Genomic DNA, 21,228 nt, shown 5'->3' with positions numbered 1-21,228 from the left:
CATCTGTAGCAGAAGAAGTGTTTCAGAATGAAGATTTAGGACACATGCATTTAAAAAAGGGTTGAGTTAGAGCAAAATAAAAGAACGACCCTGTGTAATAACCTGTGCTTTGTCGCAGGTAGGCTGAGAGAGGAGCGTGTCGTGGCAAGTGTTAAGGAGATGATGAGTAGCATGTTTATCTTAAATTGTTAGTGCTCCTCTGTGTATCATAGTGACTGGCAGGCCACAGAGCATGTCCATTTGGTCTGTTGAGCCAGCGAAGCATCTGTGGGTCTTTTTCAAATGATGCTTGTTGCTAATTGCTGTTGAATTGAACCTTGGCATAGAGCTTTTCAGAGGGTTTTTTGGACCACTTGCTCTTGAAGCTTTTTGATACTATCTGTATGCCTGCTTCATGATTGTGTTTAAGTGTTCTTTTGGTGCCAGTTCAACTATGATTGGATTTGCAGAGCACACAAAATGGTCACAGCCATTGCGGAGAAAAACAGGAAAAAATGTCAGTATGACTTCAGAAGTGAAAGTGGGAGCAATAAAAACTCACGGCTGGTGCAGAATGAAGATTGATTTCCAAGTAGCTGGATTTAATTCTTGGGTTTTTTTGACACTATTTTAAAACGTAAATGATATTGATGTAAATTTGATGAGAAAGCAGAATATCACTGTATCTTCTTAGTGCCTGGTATGCTCTAATGCTGCAAACTGAATGGAAGTCTGGTTTAAAGTGAGTTTAAAGTAAAATGAGACCTATTCCTATGTCATTGTTGTCACCAACAGAGTACCAGTGACTGTAGCCCTAAACTTGTATTAATTTCCTTTAAAAAAAAAAAAAAAAGGATTGGGCTTGGGAATGGAAATGTCATCAAAAAATTTGCTTTCTTTAATGACTAAGTCTTGAGAATCAGCAGAAATAGTCATAGATATGTTCATGATGGCACTAATGAAAACTTCAAAATTATTGTTTACTCTCTTTGAAATGGTAACCAAAGGTTTCCTTTATCACCTTTGTCTTTGCCTGCAAGGGAGATGATTCTTTTTTCATTGCTTTCCAAAGGGAGACACCACAAACTGGCAACATTAGGAGAAAGGTTCATTAAATGAGAATATGATGGTGTTTCAAGGCATTCAAAATTAGCTGTACATGCTTAAAGTGACTATCTGCTTTCCATTATGAACCATATACTGCAATTAATTAGACGGCCTTTGAGAATATTTCCAGCCATCTGGATATCTACAAAAATGGTGGAAGTGCTTTATCTCTTCAGGTTTAAAAAAATTAAAAAAAAAAAAAAAAAGGCAAGCTAGAGTTTAATATCAATTAGGGCTTTAACATCTGTTACTAGAACTAATAGTCCATAAACATCAGAATTCTCAACATCAAATGTTAAAGGTTGGAACGTATCTGGCTTACCGTTAGCAGCATAAACGTTATGCATCTAGCTAGAGCTGATTTTCTAGCGTTTCTGTCTAGTGAATGGACAGAGGCATCTACGGAGGATGATTTGTTCTGTCCTAAAATAGATGTCTAAGATGACTAGCAGAAGTCGCCCTTTCAAGGTGCCCACCTCTCTGCCATGACATTAGAAAGAAATGAGGTGTTTGTCTTTTTAGATTGCTAGGGTGAAATCAGATTAATTCCAATCAAAGTACCAAATTGCAGCTTATTGAAAAAAAATTTAAAAAGAAGAAAAAAAAGGGGGGGGGGGGACAGGAAAAAAAAAAAGTAGTGTGAAGTGGTGATGGATATCTCATAGCAGGTATAAGTCAAGTGGCATATTGGGAATCTTTTTAATCAGCCTGGCTTTGGAATTAGTGCTATGTAGGGAAGGGGCAGGGGAAAAGGCTGTTTGGAAGTAGTTAAATAAGACATGCTGTTATAACTGGAATACTATACTCTTATGTTTGTTTGTTTGCTTTCACTTGTCCCACCTAGGTCTGAACCTCAAAGAGAGCCATACAGTAGGTATTGTCTTGGCTGTTTCAGTCCAACCACTTTTTAGACTGAATTTTTTACAGCTACTCAAGCGTAGATGCTGATGATTCTGTGCTGTAAGGGTAATTACCGTTTTCTCACCTTAATAGAACTTTTTCTAAAGAAATTAGAGCACTCCTATCTCCATGCTTCTTTCTCAGTGATTTAGCATATCCCCAGTGTATTTAAATTGTTCATTAACCAGATGCTACCTAGATTAGAGGGGAAAAGGTAATCTACCATGCAACATGACCCAATACTTGCTTAAAAATGAACTAAATTTGTTCCAAACCATAGCAAATAACATGGGCTTGTCCCTTGGGCTTTCCACTGAAAATTTCATGCAGAGCTTATAAATGTCATCTCTGTGTCCATATGCAGTTTGTACACATGCTGTTTTGTATAATGAGGTGTTTTGTCAGTCTTGGACAAAGCTGGGATAATGTTGTAGGGACAAACCACAGGCCATTCCTTTTCTTTTCTTTTTTTTAATATCATGCCATACATGGAGAATCAAATAAATAGTTCAATAGAGATTCTGGAATTAGATCTGGCTCCCTTCTGCATAGATCTGTTGATCTGTTTAGGATTTCATGAAGCTTTAAGGCCATGTGAATAGAACTGGAGACTCTGGTTAGGGTTTATAAAGAGATTAAGGGACTAAAGGAAGCAGACAGACGTCTTGCAGAATTTGCATAAATGCTTAAACAATTTGGTGATTAAAACCAAAGTTTAGCTAAACCATTGTGGGCACTGCTGTAGCTCATTTTAAGCACATATTTGTATTTGGGTGCTTTCAATATCTTCATAAATCTGACTACAGGAGCTAAAACCACCAATAAATGTATACTTTTGGCGATTTTTTTTTAAATTATTCTCATTTACAGTCCATAGCTGCATGTAGTTCACTGGAAATGCTCAGAAAAGAATGAGTGCTAGGGGAGGAGCCAAGACTCAGTTCTCTCCCCATGCTCACTTGTATTAGAGTTTTAAATTCTTATGGTACCATTCTTAGTCTTTAAACTTTCTGCCACACAAGCCACAGGAAAAGACATGGTCCTTACCAGAGAAACCTGCAACATATCAAAAAAATGCAAATTAAGTATAATTACCATAGGTTTTGTGTGATGACATTAGTAATAGTAATATAGCGGTAACATAATACAGACCCGAGATACCCTCTTGTGATCTCTTTGCCGTTAAAAAATGTCTGTATCTTCTGTGCCTGTTTTGCTGTTAAATCTAGCTAGAAGAGTAGCGCTGAACTTCATTTTTGTTCTTTTATATTATTGCCCAGTGTTACTCCTGTTTCAGATATTTCCTTCCATCTTTCCTTCTCTCTCTTACAGAGCAGGTAAGTGCTGCGATGTTCAAGATCAAACCATCATGACGGAGAGGGTTCAAATTTGGTGAAAAGAGTTCACTCATTTTCGATGATGATATAAAATATATTGGTAGTTACGATTTTTGAAACTGCTATATGTATATATCGGAAAGGCTGAATTACTCCATGATCTTATGAATCTTAAGCATTACAAAGCAATGCTTTTCTTCCTGTTGAAGTTCTAATGTCAACATGCTATTGCAATGTTATAAGCACATGTTTTTTTCTGTAGAAAGCCTAACAGATGGGTGTATTTTCGATCTTTTTATTCACAAAGGTGTTAAATAATTTATATACTACTTTGCATCCCATTGTAAAACTGCTCAATGAGCAAATTAAAGCTTAAGAAGGCTGTTGGGTTTTGTGGAACAGAATTCTGTTCAGTATTTCAGTTCTTTTATCTCAAGCCTCTCTCCTTCGCCCATCTGTCCTTACCGCTGCTGCTTCTTTTGTGTGGTGCCCATACCTTTCTGACCACCAGCTTCTGTCCTCCGCTATTCGTCCTCTTTTCTGTCTACAGAATTTCCATTCCTGTAAAAACATCCTAACCTTCCACAGCCTACTCACAGTTTTCACATTCTATTTGGAGTCGTGAATTTACAGAAAAATCGCAAATTTGCACCCACCACAGTGGAGGGAGGTAGAAGTAAAATTCCTGTTCTCCACTTAACATATTGGCAGATATTCCTTCTTGACCCATCTGCTGAGTAGTTGGACATTCAGCCCTGTATTCTCTCTTTAGAAATGGTGTTTCTTTGCTGCTTGTAGCTTTAAGCACAATTTCTTTACCCTATTTGCACAAATGTCCAGCATGAAATACTGCCATTAGAGTCAAAAAAGTAAATGATTAATACATTTCTGTATTATTTATTTTCTGTTCTGCAATTTGACAAATAGACTCTCAAGAATTCACAATGAAGAAATTAAATGTCTTGGAAGGCTCTGCTGACCTCAGAATTAATGAAGTAAAGACCATCGATTTTACTGGGGATAGTGCCATGTCAATTAACAAACAAATTACTTTGTTATATGTATGATTTGAGGACAGTGAGAAGATCTGAAAGGCATCTAAAAAAATTCAAGTTGGTAATTTCTTTCTCAAATGAGGGTCTGTAGTGATACCCACTGCATTCAGTGCAAGAACTTTTTCTCCCAACTGCAGTACATTGCAAGGAAGGAGAGGAAGTCATTCTGCTGCAGACAATATTTCACTGTGTTGAAATGTTAATAAATGTGACTTAATTTTGGTTAAACTATGAAAATCAGGAAGGTTCTATTTGTGGATAATTTGATTCTAAAATGTATGCACGCACTAATGATAATTTCCTCTTAAATGTGTTAAACACACACGAGGAACTCTATTATATCTCAGAGTGGGTAGAGATAATTTCAATAAGGTGCCATTGATATTCTGTCAGGTTTTACTAGTAATCAATAGAAAAGGTTGGCAGCAACGTCACTTATATTAGCACATGATTTTTCTTTGTTTTTCCATTTACTGAGAAAACAAATAGTTCACATTTTGATCTAAAAACCATAAATTGTTGACAGGTCCTCACTATTCTTATGACTGACAGTAAATTAATCAAGAGAAGTCTTGCCAGACCAGTGTTACCATTTAGAATCTTTTCCAGGTGTGATGGTTTGATTTTTTTTTTCCAAAGACATTTGCAAAGAAAGATCAGCTAGTTGGAATTGGGAGCAGACATCTCAGCAGTCATTGAATGGTCGAAGTTGAGATAAAGGTCATTAAAAGTCTTGAAAGTGAAGCCAGGAATGCTGTACTTCACAGGGACAGGAAAAAAGGAGCCAGAGAGGGGAGCGAAGAGGAGGATAAGAAAATTGTTCAGATGAGTATCAGTGAGAGAAGACTGTATTTGCAAAGGCCAGGAGAAAGGAATCTGCAGTAATAGTTTGACAATGTAATATATTGAACAAGACTGAATAATATGAAAGGAAAGTCATGTCTTAGATTTGACACACAGTGCCTGCAAAATGTAGATGCATGATAAAAAGGTGCCTGAGTGGAAAGATGGGTCTGAACCAGGGTAAAACAGTGCCATCTCCTAATCCAGAAGCTCTCAAATTGCTGAACGTTGCTGAGTTTTGTTTAATAAAACATATATTTTGCCAAATAAGCCTAACTGTTACTTAAGAGAGAGTTTAGTTGGTTTAAGCATGTATACAGTTGAGATTTATAACAAATTAATAAGATCAATTTAAAAATTATTCAAGTTAAACCAGTTCAATTTCTCATGAAGACTGAATTTCAGATGGATCAACTACTGGAACAAGAGATTAGGGCAAAGTTTTTCCACAAACAGAATTTCCAGATAATTGGCAGTTATGAAAATCAAACTTCTTATTGATGGTTAAATCAAATGTAGGAACTTTGTTCTCTGTTTGTCTCTTGGCCTTAGTGACTTGCCCGGGGTCACTCTGTGAGTCAATGGCAGAGCTGGAAATAAAACTGAAGAATTATTACTCCCAGTCACAGGCACTAACCACAAGACAATCTCTCTCCTCATTTCCCTTTTAATGGACTACACTTGCATTTAGCATTCCACACCAGTCAACAGGGGAAAATTATTGGCTATAGTTAGACAAGCGTACTAAAGAGTACCTCAGAGTTTATGGATGAAAACAGCTATAAAAATGCTCAGTTTTATTATTATTATTTACTGTTTGCAAACATGGAAATTCAATAAAAGTTTACAGATAAAAGAGGCCCAGCACAGGATTTAAGTTTCCCATTATTTCTTTTCTGTTCCAAAAGCAATATGCATTACTTAAAATATTTAGCTGAAAGAAGTTGTTGCCAACATTTTTCCGATATTTATTCTTGGAAAAATATATTAAAATATGGAAGAACTCATTATGAAAAATTATCTTAAATTATCCTGTTCCCATTCTTAGCTTCTCTTCTTCACCTAGTAATTGTTACATGGTTCTCTGCTAAGAAAGTAAAACAGGACCTACTAATGAAATCAGGAGTACCTATAGTCCTGAGTAATCTGTGAAGGATTTTCTTTCATTGCCAGATCATTTTCACTAGTCTGAATGCCAGCTCAGTTCTCCACACTGAGGTCAGTTCCCAAATTTTTTAGTTGATTTGTCTTTCTGTCATTGCTAATCAGTATGAGTGAGTGGTGGGAATGAGTTGTATTATCAAGTACCATTCAACATGAACAACCCATAAAATTAATGGCTATATTTTTCTTTTGGGGATTCCATTAATTTAAATGTGAACCATATTTGACAGCAAACATTTACACCGTGAATTGAAATAACTGAGAACTGAGATGAACAGCTAAGGTTAGCAGATTATGAAACTTCGGACAGTCTCACTGCACAAGTTCAGCAAGGACATCACAGCATGTCCAGGAACGGGTAAGACACAAGATGAAGACCGTCTTCTTGGAGACATAGTCACAAAATAAAAGAAACAGATCTGCATACCTAGCAGAACCTGGCAGTGGTTGTAGGGCTGCAACAAAAGCATGGGGCAGCTAAACGCCAGGCAGCAAGCAGTGTTTGTTTTGCTTATCAACTGCCAATCCTGTAAGCGAGCTGCAGAGATGTGCCATGCAGCTCACCGTGGAGAGCAGAGAATAACCTTTGGGACATGCAATAACGAGGCTTGAGGGCAACGCTTCATCATGCTCGGGAATTGCAAATTACTTCCATGAGGAGAGGACCTACCCCCATGCATTCAGGGTGCTAGAGGGGTGCTACCCCTATCTAGATGCAAAGCAAAGAGGCAGTGGTGTAGAATACTTATGGATGCTTCCAAGGGCCACAAGGCCCTGCAGCAGCCGGTGTGTATTTTTTAATTCAGAATCTCTAGTACCTTTTGTTTGTGGAATGAGCATCTATGAGTGAGCCCAGGGTGTTGAAATGGGGAATTGGTGCTGATAATAGATAAGATGCTGGTACTGCTAAGAAAGGATGAATAAATTAGCATGAGCAAGTAGTCCAGTAGGGCCACTGCGGAAATGAGACAGGTACTTTTGAATGCTGTGCTTGGGGAAATAAAGTCATATGCAGAAGCGTAACATATGCACTGGTATGTCTGGTATTGCTACCTATGCTAAACTTGAAAAATGTGACAAAGATTACAGTTTTGTGAGGAACTGCAGACAAGTACAAATGTGTTGGTGTGCCAGGAACTATGTGGAGCTTCTTGTCGTTCATCATGTCCACCCTGTGCTTTTTCGATTTGAAGGACTCTCTGTCTTCTCTTTCTGTTTATTTATTTATTACCAAAGGATTGAGAGTATAATCAACCTCAGTTGGCCAAGAAACAGCAATTTTAAAGCCTCCTGCTCCTTGGTCATTTGTGTGACTCAGATACTTAAGTTTTGTTTATTCTTTAATGCTAAATCCCAGTAGAGGGAGGAAAAAAGCAAGCAAGCCTCAGAACCTAACACAAACCACAGTCAACAAGTAGCAGAATCCAATAGCAAATTTCAGGCTTCATTTGACTACAAATTAATTCTGCATTCTAACTGTGCTCTCTGGTTCATTAACATTCCAGTTTCTTTTGTGTTTTCTGAGCACTGCATTTAACTCTAACACATCCCAGTTTATTTCTGCATAACCTCATTCCACCACAACATTCCAGTAGCAGGCACCAGGCTTAGAGAAATGCAGGGGTTTTTTTCTTTTTTTTTTTCCCCCTCCCCTCCAACATATTTCTCATCAAAGGAGTTTTGCCGTCAGCTTCCGTAAGGCAATATTTCACCAAGTGTGCATTAAAAATGAGAATAAAGTAAGTGTGTAAGTGTGAATGCATCAGTAAAAATAGTTGGGTTTTTTTTCCTTCCCCCCCCCCCCCCCTTTTTTTTTTATTTGCAAGCCATTTGGATCTTTCAGAACTCTCTTAAAACTCATTAATATTGTTATGGTACTCTCTAGTCTCAGTAGAGAGACTTAACCTATTAAATAGACTCAAGGAGGGGGGGAACCCTTCCATGATAGCAACAAAACCAGGCTTGTTTTGCAAGATTCCTCTCACCCTCTCCACCCCTTAGAAAGGTATAATTCCTAACTAGTAATGTGAAAATAACATGAAGAATTGTTTTTAATGCGAAAATGAGTACAGTGAAATTTACTGAATGTGAAATCATCATGTACTCTTGTTAATATAAAGTACAAATGATAGAAACTGTCAAGCTTTAGGTTTGCAAGCTGATCAGCTGGAGTAAGAGAAATCTCCTAATCCCCAGGTGCATGAGGTTTTTTGCATTCCTCTAAAGCGTTAGACCACAGCTGGAAACAGATGAGGATGATCTGTGGCACTTAGTGTAACAATTCCCAGAAAAATACTCATTTAGCATTTGCAGCCATGAAATGAGTACATTTATTTAATGGATTTCTGTTTTTTCTTTGGACAAATGGTATTCCAAAAATGAAATGTTTGGCAGGCTGCAATACAAAGTGTAAGACAGATTTTTATTTATTTATTTATTTATTTTGTTATCCTTTAATAAAAGGTGAGGGATGCAATGTAATTCTTTCACCCTGTTCTGCTTCATGCACCTCAGTCACAAATACGTAATGGAAATGCGGTGCAACTCGTGTCACCTTTGCAAGCTGCTACATAGTCAAATGTCAGGGGACTCAGACCTGATTTCAGAGCCCTCCTCCTGGGATTATTTCTGTTTTTCATATGGTGGCTGTGTAATGTACAATGCATAAACTAAGCAGGGAGTATAACCTAGTTTGTCCCACTTCCCTCTGAGTACCTTGAGTACGAGGCCGTAGAAATGGCTCACTCTGCCTGCAAATACCTTCACCCCTCTACTGGGCAGCCATGAAACGCATCTTCTCCAGACTCTCCTGTAGCCTGGTGGACGGGCACTCTGACTTGTGTTCCTCCCACTAAATTCTAGACACTTAATTGAAATGTTAAAAGTTCAGGATCTTACCTCAGTCATAGAATGGTTTGGGTTGGAAGGGACCTTAAAGATCGTCTAGTTCCAACCCCCCTGCCATGGGCAGGGACACCTTCCACTAGACCAGGTTGCCCAAAGACCCATCCAGCCTGGCCTTGAACACTTCCAGGGATGGGACATCCACAGCCTTTCTGGGCAACCTGTTCCAGTGCCTCACCACCCTCACAGTAAAGAACTTCTTCCTTACATCTAATCTAAATCTACCCTCTTTCAGTTTAAAGCCATTACCCCTTGTCCTGTCACTGCATGCCCTTGTAAAAAGTCCCTCTCCAGCTTTCTTGTAGGCCCCCTTTAGGTACTGGAAGGCTGCTAGAAGGTCCTCCTGGAGCCTTCTCTTCTCCAGGCTGAACAACCCCAACTCTCTCAGCCTGTCAATAATGAACGGAAAGAGAGAAGCAGTTCTCCATCAAACATATTTACAGGTAAATTGCCCATGAGATGTACACACACACACATATATGTGACCTCTCAACTCAGAGAGATCCACAACAAATTGTCTCCGAGTTTAGGAAAGCACCTAGAATTAGATGGAGGAAGACTTGCCTCTCTGAGATGCATGACAGGTGGGTTTGAGTTTCTTCTACCCGAGGGAAGATCCAGACCCCACCTCTTCCATTCCTGGTTATATATGCTAACCTACAGGGCACTGTGTAAGCGATTATTGTCACCCACCATTGGACAGGTGCCTTTGTTTCAGAGCATGGCAGGAATTTGGAGACAACCCTGATCTCTAGCTGTAGGTTTCTCCTTGTTAACTTTGGGACTTTCTAGGTCATTCTTTGGAAGCTTTGCTGCTGGTGATTTTTTTTTTTTTTTTAAGGGGATACAGGGTCCTTGGTTAAAAGCAAAACAAGAACACGTGTATGTTACTGCCTCTCTCTGTGAACTGGCTTACATAGCAGCAACATTCACAGTCACAGACTTAGCTAGACTAGGCAGGTTTCTGACACATCCCAGACCCCTTCAGGTCTTCAGCTCTGCCACTAAAGCTCTTCTCTCCTGATCTGCAGGATAAGGGGTCATACTCTTTTCACTCCTCCTTCCCGTTCTGGATGAAGTGAGCGTGAGCAGGGCTGATTGCACCCACAGGAGATAACTAATCACTTCTAGCAGCTTGGTACTAGTATACCCATCACAGCATCAAGTCCTGGTGCTGTGAAAAGGCATATGCATCTTCTTAAAGCTCTAAGCCTGGAAGACACAATTTAGTTGCAAATAGGGATATTTCTGCTAGAAATATAATGTCCTTTCCCCAATTTTACACTGAAGACAGTCACCTAACTGCTTTTATTTGCAGTTGTAAGTCTGTAGTAAACTGTGTAACTTAAGCATGTTACACATCAATGCGATACGTGAGTCATGGTCAACTGAAAATAAGCCAAATCTTTGCTTACGTGAAAGCATTACTCAAGTGAACAGAACGATCACATCTGCATGATCTTTTTTTCCTCTCCCTGTAAGCATTGAAGAGTAAAAGTGAAATGCCAATTGTCAATATACAGTTATGCCATTTAATATTGTTAAAACTTGCTGGATTTGTGAACAATCTAATAGTACAGGTTCTCCAGAATTATTTTTTTTCTTCACCTGAAGAAGTGATGATATAATAATATCAGAAGATGTTACAGTAGCATTTTGGCCAACGTAATATGAAGTGCCTTGCTGTAAATTGAAGTAGAGCTTGTGTTAAACATTTTCTGTCAAGCATGCAGTTAGGTGGCTTGCTGTGGAAGGAGATCCTAAAGTAGGAAATGAAAAACTGTCTGTTCCTTCTTGTTATGTCCCTTATTCAGTATCTTAAACTTCTAAGGAACTGGGCATTTTGGGGGTTTTGGTGTGTTGTTTTGTTTTTAAATAATGGAGAAGAAGTGATGTGCTTCACTCTATTTTGTAATAACACAATTCCACTGACATCTTTTTAGTACAGCTCTTTTACAGATCTTGTAAATAAAGCAAGGTGAGCATTGTCTCTCTCATGAAAGATGAGGGGTTACAACTGATGCAAAACATATCACCTGAGCTACTTTTTGTGCTAATTACACCTCTGTTCAAAGCCATGGTGTGATAACAGCTGTTTGGTCTGCTGTAGGGCAGAAAATATGCATGTGATCTCGTATGTCTTTAGTACTAGTACTTTCAAAGACTTTCTTGAGTTTAGTAAAAATCATAAAAATTTAGAACTCAATAAAATCAATCCATTAAAAAGTTCAACAAATAATTGGTTGCAGCATGTTGAAACCTGTGTCACTCAAAATTGGGTAGGATTTTGAGTGTTATGTTTTTATTATGCTTAAATAAGTGAAATATTTGAATAAAGTAATTTTCTCCAACTCTTCAAATGTCACAACTGTATTTCTAAGGAGAAAACAGTTTGGGATTAAGAAGCCTAGGTATTTTAGGTTGCATGAAAATTGAATCAACTAAGAATTTAAAAATGTTCTTCATTTTAAATTAATAGCCAATATATCCATTCTACACAGGACTTCAGCAATTCAGTGAGATTTATTACCTACTTGACTTCAGTTCCTGGAAAAATACTGGAAGAAGTCACTAAAAGTACCTGTAAGCACCCAGAAAAATAAAGGACATGAGGGATGGTAAACATACATTTGCCAAGAACAAAATGTGTCAAACCAATTTAATTTTCATCTCTCATAAAATAACAGGTCTTGTGGGTAAAGGACAGGCAGTAGATGTCATATATTTTGACTTCAGCAGAAGAAATTATTGTAGGTGGATAGAAAACTGTTGAAAAAGCTATAATAGGAGAGTGTTACTAATATTTCACTGTCAAAAAGAAGCGTGTGTCAAGAATGTGCTTATTAAGTCTGTAGATGACACCAACCTGAGAAGTACTGTAAGTACTTGGAAAATAGTGAAGCAGAAGATCAGGAAAAAAAGTTATAATGTGATCGCATAGGGAGAGGTACCTGAAAATGTAATGACATTGCAATAAGCAGGGAACGCCTCAGTTTTGCTAAAGTTTAAAATAAATTGTGGCTGAATGAAAAGCATGGCAGATCATTACATTTGCTATTTTTCTTGATGATTACAACTGATAAAGATTTTATTTTCAGTATTCATGTTAGCACTTTAGGTGTGATATTTCTGTCTAATTATTTGGGTGAAAGAGTCCATGCAAATGAAAAGGGACATAATATCTATTTGAGAAAAGTACAAATCTTTGATATGAAACTTTAAGGCTATTTTATATCACAGCTGCCAAAAATTTCAATTTCAGCATTGCAACTGATACCTCCACTCTACCCAGCCATAAGCTTTTCTTGTATTAACTGATGTTTTATCATTTAAGTGGGCAAAATACAATTTATTTGATCATTTGAAAATATCAGAATAGAAGTTCTGTAACGAGGCAATTTTTGTCTCTTTGTAACAACGAGAAAGGCAATATTCTTGGTAAAAGTAGTTTAGCATCATATTTGAATATTGTTGTTAAAAGGATGTTATCCACTTTGTTTCTTTGTCTTTATATCATATATTGCTTCTGACAGAAGTATATTAGCATCTGTATATACATCTTAATATACTGTCTGTACACGTATCTCTATATGCATGTTAATTATACCTGAAAGCCTTACATTTTGCAAAAGTCTATCCTTAAACCCTCCTTTAGAAAGCTACTATAATTTTAAGAAAATTATTTACTTACATTCACAACAGAAATATGGAAGGACTGGAATTCAAATCCCAATTCCCTTAATAACATTGTGTTAACCTCATTGAAGAAATTCTATTAAGTGTAGGAGCACTGTGGGGTTAGGTAAAGGATTGCTGAAGAGTTTATTTTCATAGTATCAAAATTATTGGGCTTAAGTGATCAAGTCTCAGGAAAATAAATGCTTCCAAAATTTGTTTAACTTCAAAATAACTATGGAGAATATTTTTTTTAATATATAAATCTGCTGTTTGATTACCATGTTAACATTTCATTTGTTGTGTTTCTAGACAATGCATTTTTAATATTAATCTCTTTAATATTTTTTACCATCTTTTTCTTAGTAAGATTGTTTTATCTTCACTGAAATCATTATATTTTCTTTAATAAGATGAACATTTAATGTGCTCTTGGCATGAATTAATTTTTAATAAACCATTAATAAGTCAGATCTCTATGGATTTCTTTCCCCTAAAAATCAAGCCTCTTCCAGCAAGAAGTTTTTGATAGATCCTGGCATTAGAATTTATTGTAGCATTTTCAACATTATTCATGAGAAGAAGAAAGGAAAAATTCTGGTTAGTCAGACTATAGATGATTTTTTTCCTCTTCAATACATTTATGAGACAGTGTAAAATTTGTATTGCTAGAGAAACTGATTCTTTTAAGTTGTGGTGAAGCCTTGGTTATTAGACCTTGTGTTCTAATTTCCTAGCAGAAATTAGCAAAATTGGAAATTTTATCTATTTATCTACCTGTCAGAATGTTTGTGTTGTACTCAACTGGGGTTTGGGTTTTTTTTTCTGGTTTGGTTTGGTTTGGTTTTGTGGTGGTTTTTTGTTGTTGGTTTTGGGGTTTTGGTTGTTTGGGTTTTTTTCTTGTGGGTTTTTTTTTTTTTTTTAAAGCACTAATTCACTCTTCAATTGGTTAATGAGCTACTGTGATAGTTTTTGCATTGATGCTTCAAAGATCTGAGTTGTAGAACTGACATTGTCCGAGTATGGAAACAGGAATTCTACTTAAAACTTGAAAACCTACCTTGGTAAACTACAGACCTAGCCTTCTGTCTATTCTGTCCAAGACTTGCAAAGGAGATAGTGTGAATATATTGGTGGTTGATTTAATATTGTCAGTGATCAGTCTTCAAATGATAAACTAAATGTGCCCTGAGTTTGCATGTGAACTCCATGAAAAAGCTGTACATTCCAGCTCTCCTGAGGGGGTGGATGCTCCGTGAAAAGAGCGTATCTGGGTTACATTTTGTTGCATCGACCATAGAGTTGGGAAAAGGTGGACAAGCTTTTGGGCCTTCCAGTTCAAAACAGAATTTTTTTCAATAAGAACAGTTTGCTAGAGTTTAGTTATGTTGATATCAGCTAGACCATTTGGGAGAAGGTAGTTTGGTACTTGTGGGATGGAGTGGAAAAGGCTGAGTTTTTCTCTCCAGGGAGAAAGAGGTCAAGACTGTAGAAATCAAAACTATCCTTTTAAAAGAAAGTGACTTCTGTGCTAATTGCTATGTGTAAATTTAGGAAATCTGACAGCACGTTTTATCTGCTATCAGGTACTCAACGTTTATACCAGAGACTTTTTGTTGACCTCCAGTGGGTTACTGCACTTAACTGAAGTCAGTGACAATTTTTCATTCAGTTAAAGTTGGAGTTGGAGCTGTGTAACCTCTTGCACGTAGCCTGTTGTTTTGTGGACAGTATTTCTGTTAGCAGAGAACTTAAAGTCGTCGAGTGGAAGGCTTCTCTTGCATCATTTTGTGGAGCTGGAGCTCTGTTTCAATATAAAGTTGATGCAAGTCTTGTAGCTGTTCGCTTAAAACTTACAGAAAAATCAGTTTGCTCTGAGTTTTAGACACTGTTGTATTACAAACTGGAAGGAGACAAGTGTGCATAAAACTACTTGGTTGGGATCTGCCCTGAGGCAAGAGCTACTCTTGGTTCTACTTATACCTAATTGATTTTAATAACATTTTGAGGGACTAAGGCCTCGCTCCAGCAAAACACCTAGTCATCAGCTCAACTCCAGCTGTCCTACCAGTTCCCTTGAGTTAATGGGGCTACTGCCAGCCTTCCAGTTGGAGCACTGAGTGTGCTGCGCAGGATCAGGCCGTACATAAACTGGGATTTGCTGACTTCACTGCTCCCAAGGTCTTCCCCCCCCCCGAAGAACTGTGTGTTATTAATGAAATGGTGATGAACCTGAGTTAACTTTAGCATTTTAAAGGAACTGCAGCAAAGCAGAGGAACTAATATGTGTGTTTGGCAATATACACACTTCTACATTCTGCAAAACAAATGTGGTCATTTCTTCCTCCATTGCATTACGGAGACAGTGTTCTCCTCAGGTTTGGGCCTTTCTCACTGCGCTCAGAAGTGTTGCTCTGTGTGTGGAATTCAAAAACAAGATGTGTTCCTGTGCCGTTGTGTGTTGAAGATGCTCTCAGTCTGAGCCATTAATTTAGCAGGAAACTTACATTTATTTTTGTTAAATTGGAGCTAAAGGTTTTTAGAATAGACTTCAAAGAGGAATGGATAAAACAGCCTGAAGAACTTATAATTGGCTTGGATTTATAAGCTATGTAGCTATATATGTCTCGTGGTTACCTCCAAAAAGCTTGTCAGCTTCTTGCTTCAAAGGTGCTGACAGTTTCTACTGTGGTACAGTTTGAATAAGCCTGCAAACATGCAAATGTGATCCAAGATAACCTTTTACTAACACTAACAGCCAATTGATCAGGTCAAGTGACAGAGGCAGCCATGCAGGGCTAAACCAAAGTCTGAAGGGGATTCTTACTCCTTTGTTTGTATACATTTTTATTGCTGCTAAATCACAGAGGTATAAGGGGAACACCCACAGGCATTCCCCTGTAATGTGATTCTGTCACCATAAGGATTGTGGCTTTTGCAAGCATCTTTTCTAAGCAATTACTGATGCTTTGTACCTTATAATATAGCCACTTTTATTGCTTTCTAACTTAGTTACAGTACATTTCAATGCTTATGTTACCTGCTTTCCTTGCTCTGCCAGTACTAATTCTGTCCATCCTGAAGTAAGGAATCTTGAATAGTTTCCACATACTTTTGTTTCAATAGGTGCAATCTTTTGGGTTTGGTTGGGTTTTTTTTTAACATTTAAAGCAATCCAGCATGGAGGATGACTATGGTGTGCAGAAAATTGCTGTGTTATGTTAAATGCAGAGTTTTTTTGATACTGTTATGAAGCAAATTAAAAATACCATAGACAGATACCATTAAAAGGTGGGGTTTTGGGGGTAGGGACTGTGGTTTTTTGATCATTTAACTACTTTTCAGGCTATGCTTGATGAATGTGATCACAGCTCTGTGTGTATGGGTGCATTGAGCTAGACATTTTTATGTATTAGGAAATTAATATAGTCTTTGTTCTTGCAGTTTATCTAAGGAGTTAGTAAGCATTCTTGCAGCGATGTTTTTAGGCACACAGAGTAAGTCCTTACTTTTAAGTGTATGGCCTCACTCGGTATTTTTCTAGCAAGGTGATTTCAGTTCTGCTGACATAAATGAATCTAATACACTGGGGTGAAATAGAAAGTACTGTTCTAAAGGGATTTGCTAAGTATTAGCATTAACTTTAAGAATATATGTGTATAATAATGGATATTTTTAAATATTGTCAATTATAATAATTCAGACAGACCACATAACTTGTGAAACCTTATTAGATAGTCACACTATAGGAAGAACTTCAACTTTCAGGATCCTTTAAGTATATGGTCTCTATAACTGTAAATGAAAGAGCTGTCATGAGTCATGGGAAGAACCAATACCAGGATTGCTAAGAAAGTACTTAAGCAGGCTACTATTACATTGCAGTATTTGCACTCATTGAGTTTGGCCAGTACAATAACCACATGCCTGGATTTCTTGCCTAGCCTGAAATGACACTGCAGTAGTTGCTGGAGCAGCCTGCTCAATGGAAATGGGGCCAGGTGCAGAAAGGTTGAGGATGAGAGCTGAGCTCTAGCACCTGGCATTCAATCTCCTTGTCTCTGGCACAGAAGCCATACCGTACTGCTGGGTGCACCATAGGAAGACTAAGGAAGTAGAACGAGCTAAATATTGGGCAGGAGGAGTTGCTGAAGTACATGTTCACTTGTCAGTTCCTTTGCATAGTCCAATAGGAGAAAAGTGAGGAAAATAAGTCTTAAATCAGACAGTGGTCTTCTAACTGTAGTTTGGAGGAATCTTCTGAAGATACTCATGTCTTATGTTAGTGGAATATTTGCTTAGGAGATGAAAGAGACAGGTTCGGTGCTGTCATCAGCACGACGGCACAGTGACCCTCCACTCCTGCTGAAACTGTCTTGTTGCGCAGAGTGTAGGGCATGAGAAGCAAGACAAAAAGCAAGTGAGGAGGAAAGAAAACACAGGAGTGATATACATAAATCCTTGTGACTCAGCTTCTGTATTAAGCAAAGACTGATTACTATAAAATATACGAGTGGTCTTGTAAGCAGGGATGCAAGGCTTCATAATCCCTGCTCCTCCCTGCTCCATCCTCCCCAGAGGTAATCTCATAGCTACAGCCACTTTGATAGGAGACAAGGATTTGAATCCTTTCAGGTAGAGGAAGATGTTGGACTTCAATCTTCTACTCTGTCACAACTGCATTTTGTGCAGGTTTTTATGCTGGTGGTAAATGTTACTAGTACTTTGAGAACGCCTACCAGACTGAGGCTCCAGAGGCATATAGACAAGAAATAATCTAGGTTTTTTGTGAAATTGGCTGGTGTTCAGTGCCACTATACTTCTCAGCAAAACCTGAGTGGCAAGGGCAAACATAAGGCCATCTGTAAAACAAGGGAAGGAGGAAGAATCTTGGCATTACAAGGTTGTCAGTTTAACTCATTTTTTAAGAAAAGCATTGGAACAAATAAATAAATTCTTTGTAAGCAGCTGGAAGATTACAACAATGCGTAATAATTGTGATCAAGAAATCAGGATTAATCAAGAAAAAAAATGTGTCATATGAATTTAATTTTCTATTCTGACAGCTTAACAGTTCTGGTAGATAGAAGAGAAGCCGTAGATGTCTGTATACATACACATTAGAAAATCTGTCAGAATGGACAGATACATCAAATGGGACTTTTCAGGAACCTGACTTCAGCCCAATTGTTATCCTGTATTTTCATTAAGTACTTTGAATGAAGGATAGAGACTGCTTATCCGGTCTTCAGGTGACAACAACGTTAGAAAATGTACAAGGATGTTTGGGAGGCAAGGTCTGAATTCTGTGAATATAAATTCATTCTAGTTGTTCTGTTACTGAAACACTATGGGAAAAATAAAATAAGCTTAGCTGGGTTGCTATGTAGAAAGGACAGATTTAAACTTCTATATTTAGATAGAAATAATTAACTGTACAAGCACAGGATGGGTAATGACTCCTTAGGCATCAGCAATACAAGAAAAAATGTGGGTTAATAGTCAATTTTAACTTGAACTTAGATAAACAATGTCTTGTCAATGATGTCAAACACCATCTGGAGTGTGTGACAGGAACACTGTGTTAAACATCAGAAGGAATTTGTTAGCCCTCCTTGAACCTCCTAAGGTCAGAAAGGATATGGACCAATTTAGGAAAGTTCAGAAAAAAATAACGAGAGTCCTCAGAAGTCTGTTTAAAAAAAAAAAAAAAGACTAATAAGAAAAGGTTGAAGGAACTGGATTTTTTTGAATACAGAGAAGGTAAGACTAAGGTGTCATGATAACAGCTTTCAAATATATAAAAGGCTGTTGCAAAGAGGTAGAGAATACATTCACGGTCTTTCACAGGGAGATCAGTGAGAAACAGACTAGAATTGCAGCAAGGAAGATTTAGGTTATACATCAGAAAAAAACTTCTGACAGTACAGATGGTGAAGCTTTGAAACAGATAGTCTAGAGAGAATGTGAGGTTTCCATTATTTGAGGTTTCAAGAACAAGTGTCTGTACTTGGTATTGGGGGAATACAGCAGGAGCACGGGGAGCTTTTTGACCTAGGGTAATAGATGCATACGAATCTGATGCATTGAGTAACATCTATTAGCTTTATGCTGGATTCTTGGAAACAATGTGTTTGTAATTGAATGTTGTATGATATTGATACGTCAAAATACTAGGATGTAACGCAGTTACATATGCATTGAACCTAAGAGCATACTTATTCCCTTGCTCTCTCATTCTTCCGTGCAAAGGCATTTCTACCTGTTAGTCTTTCAAAGGTGAAGTAGAGAACAAATCTGAGCTGCTTTTACAGATTTTTTTCCTCCTAAAATGCTGGTTCAGCACTCGGCAGCTCAGAACATGACATTTCCACTGGAGAGCTGTAGTTCTGTCCTAACCCCATTCTAATGGCACTGCTGGGCCCAATGCTTCTCGGCCAGTGCTTGTTATTGACTTTGATTTTGCAGAACTTGACAGCAGAGGTCCTACAAATTCCAGCCTTCTTATAGTCTTGTTTCTATGTCTCATAACTTCTTTAATGGGCACTGAGCTGCTTTCCCCCTCCCTCTTTCCCCCGCCGCCTTGCTTGTGTAACTCTGGTTGGGATTGTATCAAATGGTGTTCTTAAACATCAGATCCAAAGCCACCTCTCTGCTTGGTGCTGCTTTTGTTGGGAAAAGAGTTCTCTTCTGGTTTTGTTTTTAAACAGCAAAGGGCTTCACTTCAGGTCAGACTGTTTATCTGAAAGGCACTTCAGAGATAAAAAGCAGAATGCTGTATTTATCTTGCAGTAACAGCAACATCCAGCAAATAATGCAGCAGTCTCCCTTGGCTCCTGTGCCTGAGACATAAACAAACCAGCTATAGAAAGCAGTTCATGTTGCTATAGACTCTCAATTTAAGCACTGCCTATTAAAGAACATCTACATGGCCAATTTTTTCTTGTTTTCCTCCCTCAGGAGGAAAAAAGACCTAACTGTTTTTCAGTCACAAAGGTTCTCAGTCCCAACAGATGGAAGACCTGTCATCTCTCTTCTCCTTAAGTGGAAAAAGGACATTCATCAGCTCTTGGAATTGGGTGCAAAAATGGATAGCTCCTATGTTGTCAAAGCCATTCAAAGTGGTAGTTTCAGCAGATTTGTAAAACAGCTTAATGCAGTGCATAAAAAAAAAAAAAAAGCATTGCAATAGGAAAACCTCACTAATTTCAGTATTAGCCAGAATATTCACTGTTAGCTTACTTAAATATTAGTATAGATCCTAAATATAAGTTTTTTTCTTCTAATCCAAAACAGACTTAATTTTAAAACCCAGAATAAATTTCTCACATTTCTTATCTTCTAAGTACTTACTTACCTCAAAATTCAATTTGTCACTAGCTTAGCTAGTGCTGTATGCATCGTAAGCTGTGGCAGAATTGCTAGTACAACCTGGGCTGTTCAGAAGTGACTCAAAGGCAAGAAGGAGGCAGATGGGTGCTGCTTCACTGAGTTTCTGATTTTGAACTGATCTGTAGTATGGAGCTGAGCTTCTACTGCAATATCCTCCAGTGGTGACATTTCAAGGTACTGGAATTAGTGTAGGATAAATACATCGAGTCTTTTGGCAAATAAAAACTTTCTTTGCTCAGGGAAGGTGAGAGCGGTAGTGGGAAATATTTTTTCTGTAATTAACATCGGGTCTTTCACTGAAATTGGCCAGTGGTTTTTTTCAGAATATATGACAAACTTTGATTCTTTGCTGACACTGTTCATTTGAGACTTTGTGACCATCTGCGGCTCTCTAGTTTTTCTAAACTCCAGAATAAACTTTGCTTTTAAAGATAGGGCTTTTCATCATTATACAAAATTCTATTTAATCTCAGAATTAAGAGCTCCTGTTCACTGGATAAGGAAACCTGGAATTATGTTGTTCAGGCCATGCTATGGCAATAGCCTTTAACAGAAATGTATTTCACATCTCACTTATGGTAAAACACATGTAAAAAAATAGAGTTGGAATGTATGTAATCTGAGAGACTGAGATCCAAGTTTTTTCTGTACCTAGACCTGAGATATGAATGTTTACTTCCCATACAGCAGCTGAGTGCCCTAACCTCTGTGTTTTGGGTGGTTTGCCTTGATGAGACTTTAACTTTGGGAAGATCTTGGGTAGTCAGACGTGTAATGAAAAGTTTCATGCCCAGCACTAGTTCAGGGTTATAGCTACTCTTGGTAGTGATCACAGAATGGTTGAGGTTGGACGGGACCTCTGGAGGTCATCT

At 37.9% G+C, this 21,228-nt stretch overlaps 1 protein-coding gene across 1 annotated transcript in view; it reads left to right on the top strand.

The window, feature by feature from the left end:
* Positions 1-21,228, top strand: part of SORCS2 (sortilin related VPS10 domain containing receptor 2) — a 388,331-nt gene that overhangs the window by 206,104 nt on the left and 160,999 nt on the right. The gene's annotated exons all lie outside the window — the stretch shown is intronic.

The sequence above is a fragment of the Gymnogyps californianus genome, chromosome 4, assembly GCF_018139145.2.
Source record: "Gymnogyps californianus isolate 813 chromosome 4, ASM1813914v2, whole genome shotgun sequence".
Lineage (NCBI taxonomy): Eukaryota > Metazoa > Chordata > Aves > Accipitriformes > Cathartidae > Gymnogyps > Gymnogyps californianus.
The sequence above is the reverse complement of the archived record's forward strand: the minus strand, read 5'-3'. Positions and strand labels throughout refer to the sequence as shown.